The 21155-nt window shown below is 41.7% G+C and overlaps 1 protein-coding gene across 1 annotated transcript in view; it reads right to left on the bottom strand.

Moving 5' to 3' along the window:
• LOC124605827 (protein retinal degeneration B) overlaps nucleotides 1–414 on the bottom strand; it is a 575027-nt gene extending 574613 nt beyond the window's left edge. Inside the window, exon 1 of the mRNA XM_047137749.1 lies at nucleotides 336–414. The gene's annotated coding sequence lies outside the window, so the exon portion shown is untranslated. The remainder of the gene's footprint in view (nucleotides 1–335) is intronic.
• Between the last annotated feature and the right edge of the window lie 20741 nt (nucleotides 415–21155).

Genomic DNA, 21155 nt, shown 5'->3' with positions numbered 1-21155 from the left:
TTGTACGTTGACATGTGTTTTAACACACCAGTAGCATAGGAATTCATCATAGTGATACGCTTAGAAAGGGAATATTTGCAGTATGCGTAACATATGACTGTCCGTAAGGCCGTGTGTGACTTTCAGTTGGCGACCAGATGGCAAGCTTCAACGTTCATTCCGCGACAGACGCTTGTTAGCTACACTATACATCTGCTAGATGGCGCGTGTATGTGGTGGTGTAGACAGTGCAGAGACAGCAGGCGTTGCTGCGGCACTGTATGTTTGCACGAACAAATCGCACGGGCACGACAACGCCGCTAATCAGGCGAATTATCAGCAGGAGAGGCACTCACTGTTTGGCGGGCAGAGACGCTTGCACGAGCAGGCAGACGACGGCAGCAGCGCAGCCTGTCACATGGGCGCACCTCTCCGCCACTGGATTACACACCCACACGGCACGAACCGAGGCGACGCGCGCTAGCCGCTAGTGGGCCTGACGCTCCGCCACGCAGCCGCTACGAGCAACCTGCCCGTCCACACGGTGCAGAGACTAGCTGCACACTGACCGACCTGCCGCCGGGCCGCGGGCGCAGCAGCGCCGCCACGCGGATGACGTCACGGCCCGCGCTATTGATCTCTCTGGTCTGGCGACCGGGCGCTCGCCGGCCGGGCGCCAAACTCGAAAAGAATCGCTGGCGCGCCGCGGGTCTCGCGTCGAGTGCGTTCGCAATAAAGTACCAGCGATACAGCGCCGATCACGAAATAAACATCGTTCTCAACTTCTCTGCGTTAACATTCAAAGTTCGTTGATACTGTATCGCTGTATCTGCATTCTTTTTTACTGGGTCGTCGTCTGAAGTCGACTGTAAGATTTCTTCTTCCCTCAGAGTAATACTTGAAACTCAACGACTTTCATTATTTGTTAAATCTATTGCAATCACTGCTTTCCGCTAACTGATTTGCCATCTATAGCTCCCTCTAGTACAATGGAAGCTGTTCTGTGATTTCTTAATGCAGTCAATGACTCCCTCTCGTAGATTGGAAGCTTTTCTGTGATTACTTAATACATATCCAGTCATCCTGTCCGTATTCCTAGCCGGTGATTCCCAAATATTCCTTTCCTCGCTTGCTTCACGCAGAATTTTTCAGGCTTAAATTTCAGCAGCCTTCTGTACCATCACATCTCAAACGATTCTGTTCTATTCCTTTGGCGTTTTCTCACAGTCCTTCATGTCGCAAAATGATGGACTCCAGATGTACATTCACAGAAATTTCTTTGGGAACTTTCGCTTGTGTCTGACTCAAAGATACTTCTTTTAGCGAGAAATGCACTTCTTACACTTATTAGACTGCTGCGTGTGTCCTGCTTGCTCCGCCCTTATTATATTGTTTAGCTTCCAAGGTAGTACTAAGTGGTCCCTGTCTTTGATATTTAGTTTGGCACTAATTTCATTTCAGTTACCCATGAATACTTCCGCTGTTTTTTGGTTTACACTCAGTGCATATTCTCTTCTGTATAGAATGTTCACTACACGGGACCTGTAATTCTTCCTCACTTTCACGGAGGATAACATCAGTATCGCCTGACATTGTCAGGAATGGAGAAAACGGTCTTTATGTGATTTATTAAAACTTAAATTTTTTTTCCAAAAATCTTTTAAGAACTAGACCGCATTTGCATAAAACAATTAAAACAAGATGACTAAATAACAACAATGACTAAATAACAATAATCTTCAGACCATGCGCACGCAAAATGTGGGCTGTGCATGAACTGTATATACCAGTAATAATCATCATGTTTTGACTTGCGCTTGTATAGAAAGAGCCTGAATAAGAAAACTTTTTTGAACAAAACAAACAGCCTGCGTCTCGTAAGAATATGGTGTGCGCATCCTGGGCCAGTCTTGTCAGTGCTGTAAAAAAATAAATAAATTCGAAAACATGTCGCTTTCTACACGGACGCATGTCTCAGCACGTTGATTACTACTGGTTTATCCACTTCATCTGTAACCCACATTTTGTATATGCATGGTCTGAAGACGGTTGTTATTTACAACCGAAACTAACTAGTCATATTATTTTAATTGTTTTATATAAATGCGGTCTAGGCATTCAAAGATTTTTGTACGAAACAAAACTTTAAATTTTAATAGATAACAATATCAGTGAATTATATCAGTTGAGGCGCTGATATCCATAAGGGCCTAAAACACACCATCGTTGGGGATATTTGGAAGCAAATATAAGAGAAACCGGTGATGCATATACATATGTAGGCTACAATGTGGACTTGCTGCACAGATAAATCAGGCTCACCATCACATCAACAGATGTCAAGAGGATGCATACATGCTACAGTCTCAAAATTGACGACGGTGTGTTTTAGGCCCTTATGGTTCTCAGCACCTTAATTATATGCTTTCAGCTTGAAATTCAACCCTATTTTTCAAATTTGCTTTCTATTCCTTCATTTCTTCTCCGATGCACAGTTTGAGTACCTGACGAAAAAACCTGTCTTATGCTCTTTTTAATCGGAGCACGTTTCTCTTGGTCTTCCATTTTTATTATGCTTTCTTGGTCCCTGTGCTTATTCTGTATTTCTCGTCTTTCCATACAGTGTTTGCTTATTTATCTCCGAATTTCAGTTGATATGTTGCCACATTACATCGTCTAACGCTTCTTCAAGCGCTGTGGTTCCCAACCTGGGCTGTAATTAGCCCCTGTGGGGTCATATGAAATTTTCTGAGGGGTAAAAACAAAACGATTCGATTCTGTCTCAGTGATGAAACTAAATTATTTTCAAAAGATCATTACTATTATCACAATTTTGTAAGGCTCTTGATTATATAAATGACAAATAATTACTTTTTCTCAATTAGCAACATTAAACCGGTGGAGATTAAAGTTCCGTAACACAGTACATCCACTACACACATGTGTTGTGCTTTGTCCCGTACGTTGTTGGTGGTAAAAGTGACATATACGTAACAAATGCTAAGATCTCGAGAAAATGTCTTGTCTAAGTTTTAGATAGTATCTGCAGTAGTCCAGAAATCGCTTTATTAGTCGCTTTGAAACAGGTAACTGAATTAATTGACAACACAACACAGCAGTAACTACTTAAGGGCTACTATAGTTCTGTATACAGCGTTATTATTACTATTATTATTATTATTATTATTATTATTATTATACAAATTTGGCCGTTAATGACCGTGAAAACAGTTATTTCTTGCGCTTCTGGGAAGTCTTCTTTCTCTCAGTCCACACTACTTCCATTCTTGCGCTGAAGGCGGCTTTTCTCTCTTCAGACCATTTAGTTCCACAAGTCTTCTTAATTTTCACACCGGAACCCGTGAATGAATTCAGTTTTTTTTCTAAAAAGGTTTCTGTTAAATATTGTTTCCTGATCTATGTCCATTTCTTTTAGATCTCTTTCTGTGTTGATAAACCATAAATTTTTATTTTTTAGATTTGCGATGTACGAAAATATTTGTTTTGTAAGCCTATTCGGGTTCATCCTCATGATGTGAGCGTAAAAGGAGCATCTTCTTTTTCTAATTTCGTCTGTAATTTTGCTGCACTTCGTATACACTTCTTTGTTGCTTTTTAGTCTGTATATAGACTTGCCTTGATCATCTGTTATTTTCCTGTGTCCAAGAATTGTCCTCACAATTCTTCTTTCACGATTTTCTATCTGTTCTGCGTATGTAAAATTTGCCAGTGTTTCTGATGCATATAATATCTGTGGTCTAATGACAGTCTGGTAGTGTCTGAGTTTAATGTTTTTGGATATACATTTTTTTGAATACATTTGTCTGCAGTAGTGAGTTGCTGTCTCTAGTTTTTGTATTCTAGCCCTGCGGGCTGGATGACCTTTTGCCACAGGCTGAATTAGTTCACCAAGATATTTAAAATGTTTAGATACTTGTATTTTCCCGTATTTTGTAGTTATTTTCTTTGGTGGGTTTTTGATATTTGTAATGATTTGTGTCTTTTCAAATGAAATTTGCAAGCCTGCTTTTTCAGCAGTTTCTTTAAGTAATTCTATTTGTTTTATTGTGTCTTTTTGTGTGTAAGCTAAACAGGCGAGATCGTCAGCGAAGGCAAAACAGTTGGTTTCAATGGCTCTGTAGCACTTCCCTCCAATTTGGACTTTCTCAGCTCCATGTTTTTGCGTCAGTTTTCTCCATTCTGCTATGACTTTATCCAGAACACAATTGAAGAGTACCGGGGACAGCGCATCTCCTTGTCTGACGCCGGTTTTGACCTCGAAATGCCGTGAAATTTCTCCTTGGAATTTTACTTTTGATGTTGTATTTGTCAATGTTTCTTTGATTATGGTGATTGTTGTTTCATCTATTTCATATTCTCGAAGTGTTTTGATGAGTGTGTCCCTATCGATTGAGTCATAAGCTTTTTTGAAATCAATGAATGTTATGAAATATTTCTTGCTCCTTGTAGATAAATAGTTCATTGTTGTTTTGAGGTTAAAAATTTGTTCGGCGCAGGATCTTCCTGGTCTGAAGCCAGCTTGATATTCTCCAAGTTTTCCCTCTATAATAGAATTTTGTATGGGACTGGGAGAAGCGATATTCCACGATAGTTGTTAACATCCCTTTTGTCACCTTTTTTAAACAAAGGGTGAATTAGGGCAGTTTTCCAGTGACTTGGGATTTTCTTGGTTTCCCATACTTGTTCAAGTTCTTTGTGTAGTGCTTCTACTGATGTTTCTCCCCCAAGCTTGAGCATTTCTGCTGTAATTGTGTCTTCTCCACATGCTTTCCTGTTTTTGAGATTTTTGATTATGTTTGTGATTTCCTCTCGTGTCGGAGGTGTTGAATGTGTTGGTAATGTTTCTGGTTGCGTAAAACTGAGAGTCTGGATGGGTGTTTGGCAGTTTAGGAGTGTCTCAAAATATTCAGCCAGGATTTCACAGTTTTCAGTATTGTTGGTGGCGAGAGTTATTATTTCTCATAAGGTTTAGGCAAGGGGACTGGTATCCTCGGAGTTTCTGGTTGAATGTTTTGTGCCAAGCTGCCGTGTTGCATTTCTTGAAATTCTCTTCGATTGAGTCCAGTTGTTGTTTTTCATATTGTCTCTTGGTGTTGCGAATAGTTTTCGAGGCATTCTTTCTGGCTTGCTTAAATTCATCAAAGTTGTTTTCAGTTTTATGTGAGTTCCACTTTTTCCAGGCTTTAAGTCTTTCATGCAGAACTTCATTACAGTTGCTGTCCCACCACGGGTGTCTCGGTTTGCTCTTTTTTGGGAAGGTTGTTTCTGTTGCCTCAATCAAGTTGTTCTGAAATTCTTGGAGGTTTTGTGAAGGGGAGAATGTTTTAGTTTTTTCTGAAAATCCTTGAGGTTAGAGTTGGACTTAAGGTTGTAATTTCTCAGTGTTGTAAGATCAAAATTTATTTTATTTCTGTTTTTATATTCACCGTTTCTGCTTTTCTGTTTGTTTTGTGGGATCAGTTTAGTTTTTATTTTCGTGAGATAGTGATCGGAGTCGAGGTTTAGAGATTTTCGGACACGTGTGTTCAATATTTCTTTTTCACATTTGGAGGAGATGGCAACGTGATCTATTTGAAATCTCCGATACTCTTTATCGGAGATACCCAGGTTTTTTGTTTTCTGGGAAGATGTTTAAAACGTGTTGACATTAGCTTGAGTTTAAACTGCTTACAGAGCATAATTAACCTTTCTCCATTTTTGTTGGTTCGTTTGTGTGCGGGAAAGTTGCCGACAGTATCGCGGAATTTCTTTTTTTTTCCAATCTGAGCGTTAAAATCTCCTAGACGTATTTTTGCATTGTTTTCTGGGATTTCTGATATATGATCCTTAAGGTTTTCCCAGAATTCATCTGTTTCTCCCTATTTTTAGCATTATTTTTGTCATTTGTGGGAGCGTGAACATTGATTAATGTGTATTTTTTATTTGCACATCGAAAAGTGAGGAAAGATGTTCTCGATGATGTTGACCAAAAATGTTCGACAGAGTTAAGAATTTTTGTGTTTACAGCAAAAGCTGTGCCAAGCTGAGGGCATTTCTTCATTACAATTTTTCCAGGTTTTCCTTTAAATATTCTGAATCTGTTTGATTCAAATGTGTTTTCATCAGTGAAGCGAGTTTCTTGTAGCGCCACAATTTGTATGTCTTCCGTGTGTAACTGGTCTGTAAGGTGCTTAAGTTTTCCCACTTTGAGAAGGGAGTTTATGTTGAGAGTTGCTATGTTGAAGATTTTTCTGGGTTTAATCTTGTTGGATTTGCATGGTGTTGCAGACTCCCCAGAATCCATGGGTCTGCTTGCGTCGTTGCCGACGGTGGATTGGCCACCTGGGGTAGTTTCGTTATTGAAAGACATTTCCATCATGCGTTAAGATTGTAACTGTTGAAATTCTTCAAAGTTGGGGAGATTACTTGCGTAACCTACCAGGAATACGACTAACGTTGTTAGCGTTAGAAGGTTTCTTGAAACAGCCGCCTCTAACATGAGGAACAAACGCTGCCCACAAGCTGCCCAATCTGGGTACAGACGCTTGCAGTTATAGATTTTTGGTTCCTCCGCTCTCTCAGCCGTTGGGAGTTAAAAATTCCTCATCCGCCTATGAGACCGTTGACCGGTTTTCACCCGTAACCCTAGGCAGGGGCCCTCACGGGGTGCTACCATCCAGAGCCAGATGGACCCAGGTTTTTTTACGAGGTTGTTACTCCTCCCCCTCCTCCTCCCTCATCACTTGTAAGATGAGGATCCGGGCTTGGGACCGGCAATGGCGGAGTTTATTATTATTATTATTATTACAGTGGTTAGACACAAAGCATTAACAGCCTGAGCTCATACAATTTCTGCCAGTTCAGAAGTAAGGAGTGCAGCAATGAAGAGATTTACGAACAGTAAGTACAGTGCACACACCTGAACTTGTTTGATTTTAAATGGTGTTGCATGCATGTCAAACAAGTGCCGCAATGGAGGGCAGTGATGCAGGAGAAACATGCTTTGTAACACGTGTGTATCCTCATCGTGGATAGTTAGCTTTTTTTCTGAGGAGTTGTGGGTAACACTTACGATGTAGTACGAATTGCTTCGTCATTCATTCTAACACACACAAACTAAATATAATTCACCTTTCAATATTTTAAAAATAAATACGTACCAAGAAAAGTCTTTTTGTCTACAGCTTAGTTTGGCGCTAAAGTAGGTGATAATGTGGGGGAGGTGGGAGCAACTGATGGTAGGGGGGGGGGGGGTGTGCGGCAGGGAGGGGGAGTACTAGCTAATGTCTGGTTGCACTCAGGGGCAATGGTCTAAGAGTGGTTGGTAACCAGTGTTGAAGAGCAACAGAGCCTATGAAAGTTTCTTGATTTTTTTAAAATTCTTGTTTCCATGATCAAGTGTAACGTCAGAACTCCATGTCTGGTAACTTATACCCATTGGTTCTGAAAAAAGATGCGTACTGTTTCTGTGTATCAAATCTACGGTTATGTCATTAAACATGACCGGCATTTAGGCCAATTGCAACAATGAAGCACAATTAGACGACCATATTACCTAGGGCTCACTTTAGACAAAATATAACTTCTTATACTCACTTCATCGAAGAGTTATAGAAAACGACGAGTGAATGAAAATTCCACTGTGATGTGATCATGGGGAATTTTAATGCAGAACATGAAAGTAAACTAAAGAACGACCTCCCGTGGGAGAGCATGACACTTCATTCCAAAACCGACAGAGGTCAAGTTTGTCCTTAAAATGTTCTTGAAGAAGAATGCATATAGGAAATTTACATGATAAGTACCACTTGAAACTTAAAAATAAGATAAGTACATTTTATCAAACGATAAAGTAATTGATTGTATATGCATGTGACAGTCTTAAATCACTTTTGATTGGTAAATGAAGGTATGCTAATGAAGTGCAGAGTAAATATAAATACAAACCTAGAAAGAAAGACACTTAACAAGGACAAACACAGAAGTGTAGATTGTGAGAATTTATTGAAGAACAGGGGGTTCATCGAATTAAATTAAGATAAAATTTCTGCATCTGAGAAAACGGGTATCATTAAAACATAGCTGACAGGGTCAACTATTGGATAAATAGTAAAAAAAACAGCGAAAAATATTGAAGGCATTTGAAAATTTTTTGGAGGAGAAATGAAAAGATACATTAAACGTATCGTAACAGGGAAACTCTAAACAGTTTGTATACGAAGAAAACAAGAGTTTTACTTGCGCTCGACTATAGCGCGACCTGTCTCTTAATATTAGAGAAATTGCACATTCACCCAGTCGAAAAATAAAGTAATGGTTTATTTATTGAAAAAATGGCACAAACGTTTATTTGCGGAACACACTATACCCTGCAGTCTCAATATTATTACCGAAAATTTAACACACATTCAACCCCCTTATTCCATTTCCTCTTGCTTCTTTTCTATTTCTTCTGCTCTCAGCTTCCTCGTTCATATTGTTTGTAAGTTTGAGCTTTGTATTATAGTTACATCTTTTTGTACGTTGTCTTTAAGTCACACGTAAAAATCTGTCTCTCTATGTTGTAAAATGTAAGGTAGCTGCTCTAATATAACCAGGGTTAACAAATGGATGAAACTGAAGCAATTCTTTCACTAAATTTCCATGTAAGTGGTATCTAATCTAAATTGAACAAAGAGTGCTTTACAGTTTCAGGTAGATTACATGGAAATGGTGAAAAACCGAGCATTATAGCATCCCTGAAAGTCTTGGAGAAAATTTTTAAATCAGTAAACTGGTATATTTATGAAGAATGTAAAACAACAAGATCTCTCTTAATCAACTTCGATTTTCGGATGCCGTCGTTTTGTTTGTTTTGACAGCAAGAGAACGTCTGTAAAGACGGGAAGAGTTCTACAAAGCAAGTCAGAGGGAGCAAGAGACAAAATACAATTACTACGCCGTATATGAAACGATTTATAATAAGTTTTGTGACAAGAAAATTATAGAGGTTAATTATTTAACGTTATTTAACGAGGTAACTAGTTCGTGTTTTACAGGAACTGAAAGTGACGAAACGGTTGTTACTAAACGAAATAAGCAGGAAAATAAAACTGACTTAGGATTTATATGGGAAATTACGCGAGATGTTCAGAAATAAACGTCGCCATGTCTGAAAAAGAAATTGTATAAGCAAACTATGCTGACGTATTTGACATAAGGCAGCGATACATGTACGCAAATGCATAAACGATTAAAAATCGGGAACAATAAGAATAAACTTGTTGCAGATATTTAGAAGTGTGAGGAAAACAAATAAGCGATTAGGGGAAAGGAGGAAAAGCTGTCCTAGCGACAGAGATGATGTTTGAAAAATAGGTATGCCACACGAGCTCTTTAGTAATTACTGAAATACAGTGCAAGACAACCACAAGCCGTCGGTAGCAGCGCCGTCCATGCAGGAAAATAATTTAATAAAAGAGATCTCGTAAAACTATCACCAGAAATTTTCAGCACAGAAACGAGTTCAAACGCAGCGGCTGAATCTGTCTTTCAGCTGGGAAGGAATTTCGTTTTCATTGGCCTTATGGACGTCATCGTGGAGCCCGGCATGTTTTAATCTTCTAGGGTTTTCATCTCAGAACAACTCTTACACCCAACGGCGTAATTTATTTTTGTGTATGTATTCCATTCTTTGTCTTCTACTATTTTCGCCCTTTACGACTCTCTAGCATATCGTGGAAGCTATTCGATGATGCCTGAACACGTGTCTTATCCTCCTGTACCTTCTTTTTGATAGTATGTTCCGTATATTCGTTTCCTCGCCGATTCTGCCTATGACTGACTTCCATGGAATTCTGTCTATCAGGCGAGTGTGCACAGGAATTCCTTTTTCTAATGGAAGGGTTACGTTTGATAATTGTAAACTTCTTTCAACGAAGAATGCCCACTTAGCCTGTCCTGTCTTCTTCTAATGTGCTCCTTGCTTCACCCTCTCTGCGTTATTTTGCTTCCGGCTTAGCAGATTTCCTTTGATTCGAATACTGAGTGACCACCAATTTTGATGTTAAGCTTGTCGCTAAGTTTGTTATTTCTTCTATTCCTCAATACTTTAGCCTTCGTTTGTTTTAGTCACACTTTATGTTTTGTACTGAGTATAATGTCCATTCCATTCAACAGGTCCTGTAATTGTTCTTCACTTTCCCTCAAAATTGCAGTATCAGCGACAAAACTTGTCATTGACGTCTTTTCATTCTGAATCGCAATTTATTTTCTTCATTGCCTTCTCGATATACAAGTTGGACAGTTGACGAGAAGGATTTCATTCCTGCTTATACCCTTTTTAATTTGAGCATTTCTCTCTCGTTTTCCCGTCATATCTTTCCATCTTGGTTTTTTCGTTCACTAATCGAATTCCGTACAGCGTACTCTTATTTTCTTACAAATTCAAGTATGTTGCATGACTTTACATTGTAGAACGATTATTCAAGATAATCGACGAAAATATATGGGTGGTCTGCATGGTAACAGCTGCGGGAGGCAAGTGTGGCTTGAAGTGAATACTAGACGTTGCGACCAGTGAAGCTGGTCGTTTCGTATCTCCTTTCAGTCAGTGGTCCAAGAAGTCCTGTTAACGAGCCTGCAGATACAGCACGGTGCGCTGGTACACGAGTTCCGTCCCTGGCGACAGGGTGCAGTGCTTATGAATAACATATATCACTAAGTGCTATGTAGTCAATTTGCTTTAAAGTTATTACTTAAGGCTTTTTCCAAATTTGTACTTGGTTTCCCTTAAGGGAGATTTGGGTAGTTGTGGCATGTAAGTCAATGCTGAGTCAAGCTTCAAAAATCTGATTTAGAGATAACCAACGAAATGTATACAGCAGTTATACAAAAGCAGTATTAAAGTTGGGCATCGCGATACAAAAACCAGATATATCTAGGTTTCATATCATATATGTGTTTTTATTCTACGTCAGTAGGCTTAAGAACAAAACGATACAAAATTTTTAAGAAAAAGAAAGGTTCTGTATGCAATGGTTTAACATAAATAACGATACAAGTTCCATCATACCTATTTTAACTCATTTCATAGGGTTCGGGTAAAACCAATTATTCTCCTCTTTCTACAAATGGAATCATTTAGTTAAACCCCTTCTCTTTTCTTCAGACAACAGATTTACAGTGTCTCCAGCTGCACCTGCTGAACCTCAGAAGGCTTTACGTTCCTCTTAACGATGTAATGTTCCTTGAACTCTTCAGCAGCATTGAGAGGTGACCGAAGTGCAGTACTTCTAGCCATTCAGCAATGAGTCGTGAAATTCATATTTTTCTCAGCAGCTACGTTAAATCGTAAAAACCTCTTTCTTGCGCAATAGACACTGTGCATGGTTGCGTGCGCATAGATTCAATGATGAGGGTAACTAAATCTTTCGGTATTTCAGACACAGCAAGTGTCTTTCGTTTCTTAGTACGTGCAAAATAGCAATCACAAGACTTTTTGAGTGTCCTTTCACCAAAAACTTCTGTTCTCTTTTAGTAAAGTAGATGATTCCATGCAAGTAGCTAACTGTAAGTTCATAATTAGAATGATGTTTGTTGTCGATACGAAATTCGCTTCAAAAACAAATTAAACGCATTAAAATACTTAAAAATTACTTATGTTGACTCTAAAGCCTTATAATAAATATTAAAATGACAATCAAGGTCTACAGGGTGCTTCGAACTCTCTTCAGCTGGAACCACACTACTATCTTTTCGAGTATTACACAGAGTGTTACAAAAAGGTACGGCCAAACTTTCAGGAAACATTCCTCACACACAAAGAAAGAAAATATGTTATGTGGACATGTGTCCGGAAACGCTTACTTTCCATGTTACAACTCATTTTATTACTTCTCTTCAAATCTCATTAATAATAGAATGGAAACACACAGCAACAGAACGTACCAGCGTGACTTCAAACACTTTGTTACAGGAAATGTTCAAAATGTCTTCCGTTAGCGAGGATACATGCATCCACCCTCCGTCACATGGAATCCCTGATGCGCTGATGCAGCCCTGGAGAATGGCGTATTGTATCACAGCCGTCCACAATACGAGCACGAAGAGTCTCTACATTTGGTACCGGGGTTGCGTAGACAAGAGCTTTCAAATGCCCCCATAAATGAAAGTCAAGAGGGTTAAGGTCAGGAGAAGAGCGTGGAGGCCATGAAATTGGTCCGCCTCTACCAATCCATCGGTCACCGAATCTGTTGTTGAGAAGCGTACGAACACTTCGACTGAAATGTGCAGGAGCTCCATCGTGCATGAACCACATGTTGTGTCGCACTTGTAAAGGCACATGTTCTAGCAGCACAGGTAGAGTATCCCGTATGAAATCATGATAACGTGCTCCATTGAGCGTAGGTGGAAGAACATGGGGCCCAATCAAGACATCACCAACAATTCCTGCCCAAACGTTCACAGAAAATCTGTGTTGATGACGTGATTGCACAATTGCGTGCGGTTTCTCGTCAGCCCACACATGTTCATCGTGAAAATTTACAATTTGATCACGTTGGAATGAAGCCTCATCCGTAAAGAGAAGATTTGCACTGAAATGAGGATTGACACATTGTTGGATGAACCATTCGCAGAAGTGTACCCGTGGAGGTCAATCAGCTGCTGATAGTGCCTGCACACGCTGTACATGGTACGGAAACAACTGGTTCTCCCGTAGCACTCTCCATACAGTGACGTGGTTAACGTTACCTTATACAGCAACAACTTCTCCGATGCTGACATTAGGGTTATCGTCAACTGCACGAAGAATTGCCTCGTCTATTGCAGGTGTCTTCGTCGTTCTAGGTCTTCCCCAGTCGCGAGTCATAGGCTGGAATTCTCCGTGCTCCCTAAGACGCCGATCAATTGCTTCGAACGTCTTCCTGTCGGGACACCTTCGTTCAGGAAATGTGTCTCGATACAAACGTACCGCGCCACGGCTATTGCCCCGTGCTAATCCATACATCAAATGGGCATCTGCCAACTCCGCATTTGTAAACATTGCACTGACTGCAAAACCACGTTCGTGATGAACACTAACCTGTTGATGCTACGTACTGATGTGCTTGATGCTAGTACTGTAGAGCAATGAGTCGCATGTCAACACAAGCACCGAAGTCAACATTACCTTCCTTCAATTGGGCCAACTGGCGGTCAATCGAGGAAGTACAGTACATACTGACGAAACTAAAATGAATTCTAACGTGGAAATTAAACGTTTCCGGACACATGTCCACATAACATCTTTTCTTTATTTGTGCGTGAGGAATGTTTCCTGAAAGTTTGGCCGTACCTTTTTGTAACACCCTGTATTTCTTTCCTTCTCTGCGTAGTTCCTTCCTTTAGCTCTACCTTCCCCTCTCTTCCTCCATTCTGGTACAGTTTTCCTTTCCGTTTTGCAATATTGTGTATTTTTTACATGTAGTAATTATTTCAGTAGTGTCCTGTTTTTGCAAACAAACTAAAGAGCTACATCAGTTGTCACCAGTGCACACAAGTGCACGCCAAGACACGTACAGAGAATTGGCGAATGACTTCTTATGTAAATATCGATGCTGGTCTGATAGGCGAGTGCCATCTTTACGCAGCTGTAAACACTGTTTGCCGGCGTCCTGGCGCTTGTGTCAGAATATATGTTATTGGCCTTGGCATTTACATCGAAATTTCACCAATAGCTCAAGTTTTCCTTCTCATGGCGTTTCACCTGTTATTTACCCACATACCACAAGTTGTGTTCAGCAGCAAATCGTACGCTTCAGTATTTGAAGCTCGCGGTGAACTTGACGACTTCCGACAACTGCTACCTTCTTTTGATTCCTGCAAGTTCTAAATAGGAACAAGAATACAGGCACCAGTTTAGCTGTGAAATGCATGGGAGTGAGGCAAACGTAACGGGCCAGTTTGTTTTAGAACCCGTAATTCATTCTTTCTGAATATATTACTAGAACCTGTAATTCATTCTATCACCCCATAGATTTACTTTCTAAATATAAGAGTTCAGCGTACAGAACATGACCACGTTAGTATGTAATGGCAGACTTGGGTAACGGTGCACGAAGAAGGTCCACACCACCGTGAAAAAGAAGATGGAAGAAGCTGAAATGAAGAACACGAGGAATGAAAAGTAACAGAAGACTGGGTTGAAAAACAAGAATGGGAAAGCTCTGCTTATGGACTTTACTGAGAAATCAGAAAAGATGAAAAATAAAACCTGAAGGAAAGAGGAACACCAGAGTCAGCAGAGGGATCGTTGCTTCCAACATTTGTGATGATGCCGATGACAATGATTATGGTATCCAGCTAACTGGGCCACTGAACTCATTACCTACACGTAGTAAAGAACCTAATGATTAATAGTGCGTCTGTGGAGAAGTAGGTAAAGACAAAGAATTGTGGTACAGATGCGGTGGGTACCCTGCTTCGAATCATGCTGCCGGTGCTGGAGAAGAGACAGCCGAACACTATGTTTCTTATGACTGGTTATCTAAGAAAGAAACATTCCAAAAATTATTAAAATATGGAAACAAAAGTAATTACACATTGCATGTTACTGTTTAAATACATTTCAGTATTCTAGTTTTTTAACAGAAATTGGCAGATAGTTTTAATGTCGACTATTCTGACTCATGTGTATTTAATCTAAGCTTCCCTTTCCAAGTGCACAATTCCACAACCACGGTGGATAATAATCCTCTGTCATAGAAAATCGTGCGCAATCGCATCTTTGTGACTTTTGCAGAGAAACGTCGTTGTACTGTTTTTTTTTTTTTTTTTTTTTTTTAAATTCAAATTGATTTATTGCTAGTTTAGCAGAAGTAGAGAAATTACAACACTCTTACTGTTACGGCGTAAAGTCAAGCGCCGGCACGCCATTTGGGAACGACAAAGCAGAGATGGCCGTGGGAAGAGGTCAGCCAATCGCACGCTGACCGACCCCTCTCCCTATACTTATATGGATATGGTGTCTGTTCTTTCGGTCATGTCCGAAAGAACAGACACCACTGATCACCTGCAGCCGTCTACAAGGAAATTACAATTATATATTAATACCTTCAGCTGCTCACGGGCGTTGATATATATCAACGGGGACAGGTGAAAATGTGTCTCCTAACCAGGGCTAGAACCCAGGATCTCCTGCTTACATGACAGACGCTCTATCCATCTGAGCCACCGAGGGCACAGAGCATAGTGCGACTGCCGGCCGCGGTGGACGAGCGGTTCTAGGCGCTTCAGTCCGGAACCGGGCGACTGCTACGGTCGCAGGTTCGAATCCTGCCTCAGGCATGGATGTGTGTGATGTCCTTAGGGTGGTTAGGTTTAAGTAGTTCTAAGTTCTAGGGGACTGATGACCTCAGATGTTAAGTCCCATAGTGCTCAGAGCCATTTGAACCATAGTGCGACTGCAGGAACTATCTCGCCACGCCTCCCGCGAGACCCACATTTTCACCTTATATGTCAACACACTACATTCGTAGTGTCCCTACCCAACACACTCATTTCGTGGAAGACATTCTTGCCAAGTCCCGTAAGAGTTCGGGTAATATGTGTGCATCCGCACATAAGAAGAAGGTCATGGCCAGTATTGCTAGAACTATATACTTATATGGATATGGTGTCTGTCCTTTCGGACATGTGGTTAGCGTTGCTGCCTCTGGATCACGGGGTCCCGGGTTCGATTCTCTGCCGTGTTGAGGGTTTCTCTGCCTGGGGACTGGGTTTTTGTGTCGTGCTCATCATTTCATCACCATTCGCTAAAGTGGCTAGACTGGACCGTGTAGAGGTTGGGACTTTGTAAAGGCGCTGATGACCGCGCGGTTGAACAACCCAGAAGCCAAACATCGTCATCATCATCATGCCACATGAGCTGGGGACCGTGCGCGCTGTCACTTGCAGATGATGGTTTTCCGCTTTCCCGATACGCGATATAAGCCGTCGATATGGTTCCTGTTGAAACAGCAAACGCTTTGGTTATCTTGATTAACACACCACACGAACACCAACAATTTGTCCACGTTCGCGTTCACTTAGCACCGACATAATGCACCCACAACTACACAGAACACCATTCTGACCACGAGTGACACTTGCTACTTATTGAAAATGTCAAACACTTGCCGTTCATGATCAAATACAACAGCGCAACCTGCAGGCTCGGCTAGCATCTGGATTTATGATGAAGCCTGCAATGCTCGTGTGTTTTCATCTTTTCGTTCAAGCGTGTAAGTATGTTGAGAGCAGTTCACAGTCCATATATAATACAGTATTACGGTTACAAGTGGGACTCACTTTATATCTGACCAATCACGATTGTAAACGAACGTACACAAAGATACACTGGAAACACCACTAACAGTATTGATGTTGACGCCTGTGGGCTGTGCATGACACGGCGGCCGGTCGGTACCGTTGGGCCTTGATGGCCTATTCAGGCTGAATGTTTTTTGTTTTTTTTGTTTTTGTTGTTAATTGATCTTGGAGGTACTCGAGTGAAATGTCGCCTCTAAGAGTAGACAATGGAATGTTAGCTTAGTTGTCAGTCAGTCGCAAATACGCTATTTGTGCGGAACTATCCGAACGTCAGTGTGTAATGCGGGGACTACTGTGTTGTCAGTAGAATAGCAGAAATAGGAGAGTGGTCGGGTCAGGAGAGCTCAGTGACCTCCACGTGGAGTGGTCGCTGGATGTCATGTGAGTAACAGATCCATCATGAATATTTAAAGCCTTCTAAAGCTGCGCAAGTCGACTGTCAGTGACGTGACTGTGAAGTGGAATGAAGAACCGCAGCTTAACCAAGACCAGGCAGAGCTCACTTACTGACGGACAGGGACCGTTGAGCACTGCGGAGGGTGGTTGTAAAAAATCACGTGAAATCAGAGGAAGAGGCCACTCGTGAGTTACGTACAAAGCGCAACCAGCAGTCCAGGCAGCACAATCACTCTGTACAGGGAGTTAAAAGAATGAAGTACAAGGGTCGAGCAGCTCCTCGTAATCCACACATTTCTGCAGCCAGTGCTAAGCAACGCTTGAGGTGGTGTAAAGAGCGACGGCGCTGTGTAGTGGATGACTGGAATCGAGTGTTTAGGAGTGACAAGTCGCGCTACACCGTGTGGCAGTGCGATGGAAGGGTTTGGATTTGGCGTGTGATGGAAAACTTACCTGCCAAAGCATAACAATAACATTCCTGGAATGGACTGGCCTGCTCAGAGCCCCGACCTGATTCCAGTGGAACACCTTTGAGATAAGTTAGAACATCGACTTCACTCCAGATATTTCGGCTCTTGGAGAAGAATGGGTTGCCACTCCCCCATTCAGACACCTCGTTGAAAGTGTCCCCAGCGGATTTCAAGCGGTGATACAGGTGAAGGATGGGTACACCCAATATTAATGTCCACTAACTTTTGATCAGATAGTGTAGTAATCTAGACGAATGTGCATGTAACATAGTATATGCAGCGTCAAGCAAAGCCACTTTATCAGTGTTTTAAAGCTACAGTAATACTGAGTTTTGGGTAATGTCTAAGAGAGGATATGATTTGTCGAGTAAGTTGAACTGTTGTGAGCACAGGCTTCGAGGCAGAATAAAAGTGTGTTCTGCAAAATGTGGTATACATTTCGTACTTTAGGGCATCCTGTTATCAACGAAAGCCATCCATTATTTTTATTTGAGGAAAACTGCAGGTCACAGAACTGTGCAGCAAACGTCGCACGGTTAGCGGCAAGACGTATACAACGTTATCAGGGCTCGCCAGGAAGTACAGGGTGGAGCAGAGGAAACGCATGTTTTTTGAACCGCTAGCATGCGGCGACGAGAGGGGTTATTGTCCTTGAATGAATGTTAGCAGACTGCCCATACAATGCAGTTTCAGTCGCTATGGAGCTGTGGAGCGTAGAGCATCGTGTGTTCGTTGTCGAGCAGTACTTGAGAAACAGTGATTCTGTAGTCCCAGTGCAACGTCTTTTCCGTCAAAATTTTATAGTTGGACGTCGAGGTGCAGTGCCTGATCGAAATACTGTACTCCGATGGGTTGCAGAGTTTAGAAGTACTGGATATGTGATGAAAAGCAAACCACCTGGTCTTCACCGTTCAGTACGTACTCCGGAAAACGTAGACCGAGTGAGAACGGTAGTTCTTGCTAGTCCGAAACGATCGGTTAGACGACAGGCTGTAGCGCTGGGTACGTCACGTCGTTCCCCTCACCGCATCTTACTTGATGATCTTAAGTTTCACCCGTACAGGATAATGATCGTCCAGCAGCTTAATGAAGGGGATTTTGTGCAGTGCACAGAGTTTTGTCGCGTAATGGACGAAATTATTACGGAAGGTGCAGATGCTACAGTCTTCATGAGTGATGAATCACACGCTACGGTCGCAGGTTCGAATCCTGCCTCAGGCATGGCTGCGTGTGATGTCCTTAGGTTTAAGTAGTTCTAAGTTCTAGGGGACTGATGACCTCAGATGTTAAGTCTCATAGTGCTCAGAGCTATTTGGACCATTTTTGATTCATCACACTTTCATGCAGACGGTTACGTCAATGTTCAAAATTGTCGGTACTGGGCGCCGGAGAAACCACATGAACTACACCAAACACCTCTCCACAGTTTAAAAGTAACAGAGTGGTGCTGCATTTCAATGATGGGTATTGTTGTACCCTATTTTTTTGAAGAGGAAGGAACTGTAGTTACTGTGACCTCAGCACACTACATTAAAATGTTAAACAACTTTCTTCGTCCAGAACTTGAAAGGCGTCAAGTGAACATGACAGAAATATGGTCTCAGTAGGACGGTGCCACAGCTCACACGGCAAGAGCATCCATGGAAGTGGTTCGACAAATGTTCCCAGGACATGTGATTTCGAGATATGGTGATTTTTACTGGCCCCCTCGCTCACCCTATTTGTCGATATGCGACTTCTTTTTGTGAGGATATTACCATCAAAAGTCTACATGAACAGGCCTCGCAGAATCGATGATCTGAATAATTCCATTCGTCAGGAAATTAAAGCCGTGCCACATGAAATGTTGGAGAGAGCCATTCGTAATTTTCGGGAGAGGTTCCAAATTTTTATCCAGCAAGAAGGACGCCACCTCCAAGACATTATTTTTCTAACCTAATTAAAGTATGTATAGTTCAAAACTGAATTAAGAAATCTATCACTTAATGCTTGTTTTTGTTATTTTTATCAAACCGTGTCCCAGTCATTCAATAGTGAAAAACAAGCGTTTCCTCTGCTCCACCCTGTATAAGACCTATCCTGCTTAAGAATACAAACTGTCTTCTGTTCAATACATCACACAGAATTAGGCGGGACTTCGAAAATTAAGTTAAAGATTATTATGATGGGCAGAGTATCTTTTTTGAGTGCTGCACTACCCAAATACGTGATGCAAGCAACCATACAATCTACGGACGTCTGCTATTGGACCACGAGGGCTTTCAAGAACCGTTATGTGAACGTCTTCATCGTTGGAAACTTTCTTTCCCCGAGATGTTATTTCAGGTTGCCCAAAAGACGGAAATCGCATAATGTAAATCCAAGAAGTCTCCAACAGTGTCACCCATGTCTGTGCGGTGTTGGTCGAATTGTTGGCACCTTTTCACGACGTCCGGACGCGAGCTTGCATTTGATCCATATGCTGCCAGAATTTCACGTGAATCTGGGCGCAATGACCTTGTGGATAACATCGGAAGTTCACTGAGGCTTTTTGCGGATGATGCTGTGGTATATCTAGAGGTTGTAACAATGGAAAATTGTACTGAAATGCAGGAGGATCTGCAACGAATTGACGCATGGTGCAGGGAATGGCAATTGAATCTCAATGTAGACAAGTGTAATGTGCTGCGAGTACATAGAAAGAAAGATCCTTCATCATTTAGCTACAATATAGCAGGTCAGTAACTGGAAGCAGCTAATTCCATAAATTATCTGGGAGTAGGCATTAGGAGTGATTTAAAATGGAATGATCATATAAAGTTGATCGTCGATAAAGCAGATGCCAGACTGAGATTCATTGGAAGAATCCTAAGGAAATGCAATCCGAAAACAAAGGAAGTAGGTTACAGTACACTTGTTCGCCCACTGCTTGAATATTGCTCACCAGTGTGGGATCTGTACCAGATAGGGTTGATAGAAGAGATAGAGAAGATCCAACGGAGAGCAGCGAGCTTCGTTACAGGATCATTTAGTAATCGCGAAAGCGTTACGTAGATGATAGATAAACTCCAGTGGAAGACTTTGCAGGAGAGACGCTCAGTAGCTCGGTATGGGCTTTTGTTAAAGTTTCGAGAACATACCTTCACCGAAGAGTCAAGCAGTATATTGCTCCCTCCTACGTATATCCCGCGAAGAGACCATGAGGATAAAAGCAGAGAGATTAGAGCCCACACAGAGGCATACCGACAATCTTTCTTTCCACGAACAGTACGAGACTGGAATAGAAGGGAGAACCGATAGAGGTACTCAAAGTACCCTCCACCACACACCGTCAGATGGCTTGCGGAGTATGGATGTAGATGTAGATGTAGAATTTAAACGTTTCGCCCACAGGAGTCGCGTTGTACTGCGTACTTCAACTTTGGACTGTGTTTCCATATGCCACACCATTTATCTCCGATACTGTGATGTTCTTGTTATCCACACTGCAGGAAACTGTGTCTGCACGAAAACATGTGCTGTCTTTTGATAAAACGCCACTCTTGTCGCGCTACGGCCTCAGCGTGGGACGACATGTGTACCTTGATTTCTGAAGTACCAGCACAGAATGCTATCGATGACGGATATCGAATTCAGGTGTGGTTGAGGCAGCGTGTAATTTGTGCTAGGTACCTCCAATACAAAAGTGACTTATGTAGTCACACCAACGACTAGCTTTTTCTTGATATCCCTTGAGAAAAGGCACTACTCTAAAACAGCATAAAAATTAGTTGGCAGAAAGTTTACAATAGTAAGCACTGTTACGGGGTCCCCTGCTGCTCTTGCTGTCACGTTTTGCGATGGCGGGAGTATCCCTGAGTTCCCCCGCTCGTGCGCCACTGTATCTGCAGCGCACTCGGCAGCAGGTGGTGCTTTTGATCCGGTTCTGAGGCCAGCAGAGCGGCTGGCGGTCTGATTTATGGCGGAGATTAATCCGGCGCCCTGGCGGGACCTCTGCGGCCG

This window comes from Schistocerca americana, chromosome 1 (assembly GCF_021461395.2).
Source record: "Schistocerca americana isolate TAMUIC-IGC-003095 chromosome 1, iqSchAmer2.1, whole genome shotgun sequence".
Lineage (NCBI taxonomy): Eukaryota > Metazoa > Arthropoda > Insecta > Orthoptera > Acrididae > Schistocerca > Schistocerca americana.
The sequence above is the reverse complement of the archived record's forward strand: the minus strand, read 5'-3'. Positions and strand labels throughout refer to the sequence as shown.